We start from the raw sequence: 12,043 nt of genomic DNA, 5'->3' as shown, positions 1-12,043 counted from the left end.
TTCTATCTTTTTTTTTTTATGTTAAGCATGATTTCAGAGGACAGGAAATAGGCAGATGCGGTTGCTCTTTGCAAAAGTGGATGGAGAAAGCTAGTGAGAAATGTAAAACAAACAATAGTGTAGTGTCTGAAATCAATGGATTACAGAATCAAACAGGAGGTTTCACCAGAGATAGTTTTTTTCAGACAAATCTGATCCGTTTTCTTGATTGGGTAACCACACAGTTGAACTGAGAAACAGCACTAGATGTGGTGTACTTGGATTTCAAAAAGGCCTCTGATACTGTTCTGTATAGCTAATTTAAAAACTGAGTGCCCTTGGTATAAGTGTTAGAGTGACAGAGTTAGATACTAGTTGACTAGGAGGCAACAAAGAGTGGAAGTGGTGTATTGCAGGAATCTGTCCCTGTTCTGATTCTCTTCAACATTTAATAAGCGATATAGTGGAAGGGCTATCAAAAAATGTTTGCCTTTTTAAGATCAATATCATAATTTGCCAAAGGGTAGGCATTCCAATAGGAGATGCCTTCTGTGTTAGCCTTAGAGACAGAGATAATTTTGGTGAGTAGTACAGAGTTTGTTACTATCACATTTAGACTACTGCAATTTTCTTTAAGTGGGTAGTCATAAGTATTTACTAAAAAAGGTACAGACTATTCAAAATAGAGCAGCACGTTTGATCTATTCTGTCCACAAGTATTATAAGATTACCCCTTTGCTTGCAGTAAATTTAAAGCATGTTCTCCCTTTTTTATCTGATTGTTCATTATATCATCCATGTTTCTATATATATTACCAATTGTATCTGTACTCTGAAATGGCATGACGGAAAATTGTAAGCCACATTGAGCCTGCAAATAGGTGGGGAAATGTGGGATACAAATGCAACAAATAAATAAATAAAACAAATCGGAGAAAATATTTCTTCACTCAACGTGTAATTAAGCTCTGGAATTCATTGCCAGAGAAAGTGGTAAAAGCAATTAGCTTAGTGGGGTTTAAAAAAAAAGGTATGGCTTACTTCCTAAAAGAAAAGTCCATAAGCCATTATTAAGATGGACTTGGGAAAAATCCACTGCTTATTTCTATGATAAGCAGCATAAAATGTATTGTACTGTTTTGGAATCTTGCCAGGTACTTGTAACCTGGATTGGCCACTGTTGGAAACAGGATGCTGGGCTTGATGGCTGGAATTTTTATTGGCCCCAAACTCAACAAACTAATGCATGATGACACATTCAGAACAAAACTCAACCCTCTGGAACTTGCAGCTTGGGATGCATTTGTGCTAGTAGTGCAGAACTTCCTTGGGAACAGACAAGCTGAAAACTATGCTGAACTAGTAGACAACATGCTTAAAGCATATGAACAACTTGGCTGCCGAATGTCATTGAAAATGCATTTCTTACATTCCCATCTTGACTTTTTCCCACCCAATTTGGGACACGTAAGTTACAAACACGGAGAGAGGTTCCATAAAGACATTTCTACAATGGAGAACAGATATCAAGGCCGCTGCAATCCCAACATGATGGGGGACTACTGCTGGTTTTTGTAACGGGAAAATATGACCGGTCACAAACGCAAAAGCAGATGCCTGAAGCACTTTTAACAGTACTGGGCCTTGCTGAAGCAAGACTTTTTTGAAATTTTGTTATTCCATTACATTTTCATATATTGTTTACTATGAAAACTTTGATGTAGATCAGGTAATTGTTGGAGTAAAACTCGTTCTGTAAAAAATTATTCAATGCTTTCCAAGTGCTTAATTCATTTGGGCAAACTTATGCATAACAAAATTTCCTGATGTGTTACAACAATTCTGACTTCGGATTTGGAATACGCACACTGAATTTAGTATAGGACAAATGTTTTTTGCCCAGTAGCACACGAAAAATTTTTTTGTTGTCTTGTTCAAAAACTATAGATACCAATAAAGTAGACCTCTCTGATGACTCATTAATAGATATAAAGAAGTCCAGGGGTGGAGTAGCTAAAGACTTAGGGAAGTTATACGAAGATTAAGTCTCCTGTTATAGTATAATTGCTCAATTTGACGATGAGCTGCCAGTCAATCCACAACTGCAACAGCTTTAAAATCCTGAAGATATTTAACATCAGACTAAACCTGTTCAATCTGATTAGTAAAGTCAACCTTTAAAGTTTGCACGTTGTTTTACCGAAAGTTGCATTAAGGTCTTGAATTGCCTTCCAAATTAGATCTAAAGTCATCGCCATGGGAGCTTCCATCTCCACTCCAGATTTTTCGTTTAAGGACTCACCACTCAGCGTACCAACAAGGGCTACCGTTTTGCCAAAGCTTCATCAGCGTGCTTACTTGGAACCTTATCTGTTGCTCTAATATTACCCTGATGACAATTTGGTGAAAGAGTATGAGTGCAATATCCAAAAACCAAGATGTAGTAACACAGCACTGAGAACCTGGAGTAACATCCAGGTCTAGTGCTCCTAGAGGTAAGTTCATCTCATCTAAGTACCATAACAAGATATACCACCTGGATATATCTTAGTTGTTACTGTGATAAAAACAGTTAGCTTAACGGAGTTTAAAAAAGGTTTGGATAATTTCCTCAAAGAAAAGTCCAGAAGCCATTATTAAGATGGACTTGGGAAAATCAATTGCTCATTTCTAGGATAAGCAGAATAAAATTTGTTTTACTGTTCTGGGATCTTGCCATGTACTTACTTGTGACCTGGATTGGCCATTGTTGGAAACATACTTTTTTTCTGTCCCAGTATGGCAATGCTTATGTTCTTATATAGTACTCTCAGCAACTACTAAGAAAGTGACCAAGAGAGCAGACAGCGGACAGTTTCACTACTGAGCCAACTTTGCTTATACAGTCACCAAAGAGAGCCACATGCTATGCTACAAGTGTTATCGTCAGAATCCATGTGCATTCAAGCTCATGATCCAGGACCCTGCTGAGAGATACATGAGCTTGGAGTCCAAGATGGAAGAATGACCAACTGCCATGTGGAGCCCTGATCAAAGTTTGCTACCTTACCACGATCAGGACAGTGGTTTATTCCCTACAGCTCATCAATTACAGCCCAGTTACCTGTAGTTAAATGTGAGCCAGTTCTAATTAGGGCATGCTAATCTTAGGATCACTTTTATTTCATGAGAAAAACTAATGTTTTACTAGGACAGAATCCTTAGTTGTGATGCTAATTACGCTTATTATATATTTGTAACTAAGTGCTGCTAAGAAATTATTGCCTTGCTTTGTCGGCAATACACACATACATATACACTTATCACATCAATAAAATATATATTTTTAGAAACTGGCATATTTCCTGCTCATTACTGCCAGTGATTCAAACAGAATTTGGCCAGGTGTTAATTACCACAAGGCAAACTCTAATAAGAGTAATTGTTACCCTAAGTGCAGCTAGACATCCAGGTTTGGAATCTCTCTCTAGGATTTGTAGGTGAGCCTTCTTTGATATGTGTCTCATTACAGATAACAGTGTGGAATCCTTATGGACAGAAATCTCATGTGTGAAGGAAAGGAGTATTCTGGTAGCGTTGTTTTACTGCCCGCCGGAACAGAACAAACAGATAAAGAAATGTTTACAAAAATTAGGAAAGCTGGCAAATTGGGCAACAATATAATAATGGGTGATTTCAATTACCCTAATATTGACTGGATAAATGTTACATCAGGGAGTGCAAAATGTTACATCAGGGAGCGATAGGGACGTAAAATTCCTAGAAGTAATAACTGAGTGCTTCTTGGAGCAACTGATCCAGGAACTGACAAGAGGGGGAGCTACTTTAAGATCTAATCCTTAGTGGAATGCAGGGAATAGTACGAGAGGTAGCAATGTTGTGTCCGCTGGGAAACAGTGATCATATCATGATCAGGTTTGAGCTAATATCTGGATTGAAGTCACAAAGGAAATCTACTGTAGCAGCATTTAATTTTCAAAAGAGCGCCTATGATAAAATAAGGAAAATGGTTAAAAAGATCTGCCGCAAAGGTTAGGACTTTAAATCAGGAATAGATGTTTAAAAATACCATCTTGGAAGCCCATACCAGATGCATTCCATGTATTTACAAAGGTCGAAAGAGAAAATGACAGCCAGCATGGTTCAAAGGTGAAGAAAGGCTATAAGAGCCAAAAGAATATCCTTCAAAGAAAGGAAAAAGGACCTGAATGAAGAAAATAAATACGCACTGGCAAGTTAGACGTAAAGGATAAAGAAGGCTAAGAGAGAATATGAAGAGAAACTTGCCAAAGAGGCAAAAACTCACAGTAACAACTTTTTCAGGTTGTTACTCACAGTAACAACTTTTTCAGAAGCAAAAAGCCTGTGAAAGAATCCATGGGATCATGAAGGAGCAAAGAGGGTAGCCAGGGAGGACAAGGACATAGTGGAGAGACGAAATGAATTCTTTGCTTCGGATTTCACAGAAGAAGATGGTTTTCAAGGGTGACGATATGGAGGAACTCAAAGAAATCTTTGTGAAGCTGGCAGATTTCCTGAGCCAAATAGACAAACTATAAAGAAGTAAATCATCTGGACCAGATGCCATGCACCATAAGGTACTGAAAGAACTCAAACATAAAATTGCTGTTAGTGATCTGTAACCTGTCATTAAACTTGTCTGTAATACCTAAAGATTGAAGGGTGGCCAACATAACGCTGATTTTTTAAAAGGGTTCCAGGGGTGATCCAGGAAATTACAGACTGGTATTATAAAGAATAAAATTATGGAACATATAAATAAAGATGATTTAACGGGACAGAGTCAGCATGGATTCAGCCAAGGGAAGTCTTGTCTCACCAGTTTGCTTCATTTTTTGATGACATGAATAAACATGCTGATAAAGGTGAGCCAGTTGATGTAGTGTATCTAGATTTTCAGAAAGCTTTTGGCAAAGTTCTTCATGAAAGATTCCTGAAAATATTAAAGAGTCATTGGATAGGAGGCAATGTTCTGTTGTGGATTAGGAATTGGTTATTGGACAGCAAAAAGAGGGAAGGTTTAAATGGCATTTTACCTCAGTGGAGGAGCGTGAATAGTGGAGCGCCACATTTGGAGGTTGCTACATTTTGCGGTGCTGGACCATCACTTCCAGTTCAGGGCTTTGCCATACAGTCTCGCCACGGTTCCAAGAATGTTTACCAAGGTTACGGTGGTGGTGGCATCCTTCTTTCGGTGCCAGGGAATCAGAGTTCAGCCGCATCTCACTGACTGGCTTTTTCGTGCGTCATTCTATACGGACAGTGTGGCGGCGATAGACAAAGTTGTCTGTCTTCTGCAGTTGTTGAGTCAGGTAATCAATTTCAAGAAGAGCAGACTAACTCCTTCGCAGACGCTGGAGTATCTGAGTGTTCTATTTGACACAACATGCGAGCTGATCTTCCTCACAGAGTGCAAGAGGTTGAAGCTGGTTCAGTTCAACAGATTCTTCTCCTCAGTCAAGGCAGGCTCAGAGTCTGGGACTATGTTTAGGTTCTGGGGTCAATGACGGGAGAAATGGAAGTGGTGCCATGGGCAAGGGCTCATATGCGGCCATTACAAGAATCACTTCTCAGCTGCTGGTCTCCAGTGTCACAGAAGTATGACCTTCACCTTCCTTGAACACTGGCTGCCAGACGGAGTATGCAGTGTTGCCAGGGAATTTGATTGTCAAAACTTCTTTTCCGAGACGCAATGGGATGTGATGACAACGGACGCAAGCAAGTCAGGTTGGGAAGCTCATTACAAGTTCCATCTGGCACAGGGCACCTGGACAGAACAGGTGTCTCAGTGGTCGATAAATTGCTTAGAGCTCAGAGCAGTGTGGAATGCCTTATGAAACTTTGCTCCCTTTCTGGTGGGGGGTCCTGGTCTACGTTTTCTCCGACAATGTGACAGCGGTGGCTTATAATCAACAAGCAAGGCGGGACCTGCAGTTGTATGCTGTGGAAGTGGCCTCCATCCTGAGTTGGGTGGAGAAAAATCTTCTCTGCTTGTCACTGGGTACTTGAATGTGGAGGTGGACTTTCTCAACAGGCACTCTTTGGACACAGGAGAATGGGAACTGTCCAGCCAGTGGTTTCAGCTGATAGTGGACCGATGGGGTTCTTCTCTTCTAGACTTGATGGCGATGAAAAGGAATGTCAAAGTGTCCAAGTTCTTCAGCCATTGGAAAGCACCAGACTCGATGGGGATTGATGTATTACTGCAGCCCTGGCACCAGGGTCAAATAATTCTCACAGCCCAATATTGGCCACAGAGGCCATGGTACGAGGACCTGATTCAACTCCTGGCTGGGTTCCTCTCCGTCTTCCACAAGTGCACGGCCTACTGAAGCAAGGTCTGGTGCTCATGGAGGATCTGTGCTCCTTTGGTCTTAAAGTTTGGCCATTGAAAGGGCTCAGTTGAGACAAAAAGGTTATTCTGATTCGTTCACTGCTATCTTGCTTCAGGCTCAGAAATGGCTCTACATCCATGGTGTATGCGTGGGTGTGGAGGACATTTGAGGGCTGGTGTTCTGAGCAGAGACTATCTCCCTTCTCTGTTCACATCATGCACATCCTAGCATTTCTCCAGGCTGGTCATCAGAAAGGACTGGTGTTGGGTTCTCTAAAGTTCAGGTTATGACTTTGGGCTGTTTCAGGGGCAGACTACAGAAAGATGTCTCTTGCAGCTCACCTGGATATCGTTTGATTCTTGGGGGAAGCAGGACACTTGCGGCCTCCCTTTCATATGCCGTGTTCACAGTGGAACCTAATTTAGTCCTTCAGGCTCTTCAGAAGCCTCCATTTGAGCCACTCTGGAAGGCATCCTTGAAAGATCTTAATAAAGACAGTTTCTCCTTACTGCTTGTCTATATAAATACTGAGAAACTGGACTGGATGCCAAGAGAGATACTAGAGAATAACACAGGGACGAAGTTTGTCCCTGTCCCTGCGGGTTCTGTCTCCATCCCCACCCCGTCCCTGCAGGTTCTGTCTCCGTCCCTGCCCCGTCACCATGGGCTCTGTCCTCATCTGCAGAAGCCTCAATTATGATTTTATATTTACATTTTTTTATTAAAGTATAAAAAGGAACAATATGCTGTGCAACTGTTGTGTATAAATCACAAATAGAAAACAATAATAACAGTGAGCAGCTATAATGCCCTCCTCACCACCACCCTCTACCCTTCCAATTCCAACAATAGCTGATTTCTACTACCCCAAGGAATCCTAATCCACCCTGTTAAAATGTCCAGGGGTACAAAATACAACCCGCTCTGTATGCCCTAGAGGGAAGAAATATGCCCTATGAAGTACTTTTATGATTTTTTAATCTATGGATGATGTCATCAACAATCTCAGGATTCAGTCTAACTTTCCTGTTTTCCACAGTCTTTCCTGCAATAGAAGATGTCGTCTTAGAAGATGTGCTGGTAGCAGGATGTACAGGATCCCCTACGCAAATTTTGCTAGTTATGGCCAGCCTGTTTGCTTGTTTTTCCAAAAAATCAAAATATTGTTTTTTGCATCACTCAAACATAAATAACAGTCAAGTTCATTAACAGGTGCCAGGGGCTCTATTCCCATCCCCGCCCTGTCCTCATGGGATCTGTCCCCGCCCCATCCCCGCAAACTCTTTCCCTTTCCCCGCTGTTACTGCGGGTCCCCGTGTCATTCTGTACGAGTTACGTCTCAACTCAGTTTTCAGTTCTCTATCTTCACTTGCTGATTGGTGGACATTACTGTCCCACAGGTTCTGGAATAGTGGAAAGAACTAATGGAAAGAAAGTTATCAGGTTAAGACAACTTCTCCTTAATTCCAACTTTATGGAATGCCTTACCCATTAATCTCGGAATGGATCATTTGAATAATTCAAGGCCAACTTAAAAACTTTTCCATTCACTGATCCCTTCTCCCTTAATAAGCTTTCCTGTAGGAAGTTCTGATTTTTGCATTTTGTTTTTGATTTGACTCTTTTCTTTTAGTTTAATAGATTTCATCTTTGAAATGTTTTTATTTTTCTGTTATACTCTTATGATCCCTTTCCTATATCCTAATAGAGTTCATTTTGTTTTTGCTTTTAAAAAAACAACATTTTTACTGTATTGTAAACCACCTAGAAAGGTATTCTTAAATGCAGTAACATACATGCATACATAGTAACATAGTAGATGACGGCAGAAAAAGACCTGCACGGTCCATCCAGTCTGCCCAACAAGACAACTCATATGTGCTACTTTTTGTGTATACCCTACTTTATATCAAGCTTTTAATAAACTGAGTTCAGTAGGGGGTAGATGAGGGTTCTTGTTTCTTTTGCTCGTGTCTGCAAAAATTTCCTTGACTTTAGGAATGAAATTCTTCAATAAATGTAGACTTGAATGAAACATTTACTAACAATTTTCCTTAATTGGTGGACATGAGGATCGCCTGGTGACTTGCCTGCCTGGTGTGAAGGTGGCGGACCTCACGTGTCGCCTAGATAGGATTTTAGATAGTGCTGAGGAGAAGCCGGCTGTCTTGATACACGTGGGTACCAATGACATAGGAAAATGTGGGAGGGAGGTCTGGAAGCTAAATTTAGGCTCTCAGGTAGAAAGCTGAAATCCAGAACCTCTAGGGTAGAATTTTCTGAAGTGCTACCTGTTCCACACGAAGGGTTCAAGAGACAGGTAGAGCTCAGGAGTCTCAATGTGTGGATGAGACGATGGTGCAGGGAGGAGGGTTTTAGATTTGTTAGGAACTGGGCAACATTCTGGGGAAAGGGGGAGCCTATTCCGAAAGGATGGTCTCCACCTTAACCAGGGTGGGACCAGGCTGCTGGCATCGGTGTTTAAAAAGGAGATAAAGCAGTTTTTAAACTAGAGACTGGGGGAAGGCTGACAGTCGCTCAAAAGCGCATGGTTTAGAATAAGGTATCTTTTAAAGATATCACCAAAACAGGGAAGATAGGGTATCCCGATAGTGAGGTTGCAAAAGAGCCGTAGTAGATCAGGCGTCCTTAAATAAAAATCAGTCAAATGATTGTAATTTAATACTGTCAAGTACTGAGCATGATGTAAATAAAAATAAATAAAAATCAAACAAAAGAATGTAATTTAATACTAAGCATGGTGTAAATAGGAACAACAAACAGTTTGAAATGTCTACATGCGAATGCCAGAAGCCCAAGAAATAAAATGGGAGAGTTAGAATATATTGCACTAAATGAAAAATTAGAGATAATAGAAATCTCTGAGACCTGGTGGAAGGAGGATAACCAGTGGAACACTGTCATACCAGGGTACAAATTATATCGTAGTGATACGGTGGATCGAATTGGTGGAGGGGTAGCACTGTATGTTAAGGAGGGCCTTCAATCAAATAGACTGAAAATTCTTCAAGAAACAAAACACATCTTGGAATCCATGTGGACTGAAATTCCATGTGTAAAGGGGAAAAGGATAGTGATAGGAGTGTACTATCATCCGCCTGGCCAGGATGAACAGACGGATGTAGAAATGTTATCAGAAATTAGGGAGGCTTACAAACTGGACAACCCAATAAAAATGGGTGATTTAAATTACCCCGATATTGACTGGGTAAATGTAACATTGACTAGGTAAATGTAACATCAGGGTGTGCTAGGAAGGTAAAATTCTTTGACAAAATCAAGGATTGCTTTATGGAGCAGCTGGTACAGGAGCAGACAAGAGAAGGAAAAATTCTAGACCTAGTCCTTAGTGGATTGCATGATCTGGTGCAGGAGGTAATGGTGATGGGGCTACTTGATAACAGTGATCATAATATGATCAGACTTGATATTAGCTTTGGTGTAAATATACATAGGAAATCAAATATGTTAGTGTTTAACTTTCAAAAAGGAGACTATGATAAAATGAGAAGAACGGTGAAAAAAAAAAACTTAGAGGAGTGGCTGCAAGGGTCAAAAATTTACTTCAGGCGTGGATGCTGTTCAAAAACACCTTCCTGGAAGCCTGGGCCAAATATATTCTGCGTATTGAAAAAGGAGGACGGAAGACCAAACGACAGCCGGCATGGTTAAAAAGTGAGGTGAAGGAAGCTATTAGGGTTAAAAGAAAATCCTTCAGAAAATGGAAGAAGGAATCAACTGAAAATAACACCACCATAAGGAATGTCAATTCAAATGCAAAGCTCTGATAAGGAAGGCAAAGAGGGACTTTGAAAAAAAGATTGTGTTGGAGACAAAAACACATAGTAAATTTTTTTTTAGGTATATTAAAAGCAAGAAGCTGGCAAAAGAATCGGTTGGACCGCTAGATGACCGAGGGGTAAAAGGGGCAATCAGAGAAGACAAAGCCATAGCGGAGAGAGTAAATTTATTCTTTGCTTCGGTCTTCACCGAGGAAGATTTAGGAGAGATACCGGTGCCAGAAATGGTATTTGAAGCTGACAAGTCGGAGAAACTGGATGAAATCTCTATAAACTTAGAGGATATAATGGGGCAATTTGACAAATTGAAGAGTAGCAAATCTTCTGGACCAGACGGTATTCATCCCAGAGCACTGACTGAATTGAAAAATGAACTGGCGGAACTATTGTTAGTAATATATAATTTATCTTTGGGTAGCCCATGTAACGCCGATATTTTAAAAAGGTTCCAGAGGGGATCTGGGAAATTATAGACTGGTGAGCCTGACGTTGGTGCCGGGCAAAATGGTAGAGACTATTATAAAGAACAAAATTACAGAGCATATTCAAAAGCATGGATTAATGAGACAAAGCCAACATGGATTTAGTGAAGGGAAATCTTGCCTCACCAATCTATTACATTTCTTAGAAGGGGTGAACAAATATGTGGATAAAGGCGAGCCGGTTGATATTGTGTATCTGGATTTTCAAAAGCCAACTGACAAAGTACCTCATGAAAGACTCCAAAGGAAACTGGAGAGTCATGGGATAGGAGGTAGTGTCCTATTGTGGATTAAAAACTGGTTAAAAGATAGAAAACAGAGAGCAGGGTTAAATGGTCAGTATTCTCAATGGAGAAGGGTAGATAGTGGGGTTCGCCAGGAGTCTGTGCTGGGACCGCTGCTTTCTAACATACTTATAAATGATCTACAGAAGGGAGTAACTAGTGAGGTAATTAAATTTGCCGACGACACAAAGTTATTCAAAGTGGTTAAATCGCGAGAGGATTGTGAAAAATTACAAGAGGACCTTACGAGACTGGGAGGCTGGGCGTCTAAATGGCAGATGACGTTTAATATGAGCAAGTGCAAGGTGATGCATGTGGGAAAGAGGAACCCGAAATATAGCTACGTAATGCAAGGTTCCAAATTAGGAGTCACCGACCAAGAAAGGGATCTCAAAGTCATTGTTGATGATACGTTGAAATCCTCTATTCAGTGTGCTGCGGTGGCTAAGAAAGCAAATAGAATGTTAGGAATTATTAGGGAAGGAATGGAAAACAAAAGTGAGGATGTTATAATGCCTTTGTATCGGTCCATGGTGTGACTGCACCTCGAATACTGTGTTCAATTCTAGTCGCTGCATCTCAAAAAAGATTTAATGGAATTAGGAAAGGTGCAGAGAAGGGCGACAAAAATGATAATGGGGATGGGACAACTTCCCTATGAGGAAATGCTGAAGCGTCTAGGGCTCTTCAGCTTGGAGAAGAGAGGGCTGCGGGGAGATATGATAGAGGTCTATAAAATAATAAGTGGAGTGGAATGGGTAGACATGAATCATAAGTACATAAGTAATGCCACACTGGGAAAAGACCAAGGGTCCATCGAGCCCAGCATTCTGTCCACTCTTTCCAAAAATACTAGGACTAGGGCGCATGCAATGAAGCTACAAAGTAGTAAATTTAAAACGAATTGGAGAAAAAGTTTCTTCACTCAACGTGTAATTAAACTCCGGAATTCGTTGCCAGAGAATGTGGTAAAGGCGGTTAGCTTACCGGGGTTTAAAAAGAGTCTGGACGACTTACTAAAGGAAAAGTCCATAGATCGTTATTAAATGGACTTGGGGAAATCCACTATTTCTGGGATAAGCAGTATAAAATGTTTTCTACTTTTTGGGATCTTGACAGGT

At 40.6% G+C, this 12,043-nt stretch overlaps 1 protein-coding gene across 1 annotated transcript in view; it reads right to left on the bottom strand.

Moving 5' to 3' along the window:
• The window catches only part of PHRF1 (PHD and ring finger domains 1), a 406,375-nt gene that overhangs the window by 34,208 nt on the left and 360,124 nt on the right, over positions 1 to 12,043 (bottom strand). The window lies entirely within an intron of this gene.

This window comes from Microcaecilia unicolor, chromosome 4 (genome assembly GCF_901765095.1).
Source record: "Microcaecilia unicolor chromosome 4, aMicUni1.1, whole genome shotgun sequence".
NCBI lineage: Eukaryota > Metazoa > Chordata > Amphibia > Gymnophiona > Siphonopidae > Microcaecilia > Microcaecilia unicolor.
Note: the sequence above shows the minus strand (reverse complement) of the source record. Positions and strands in the feature narration are given on the sequence as shown.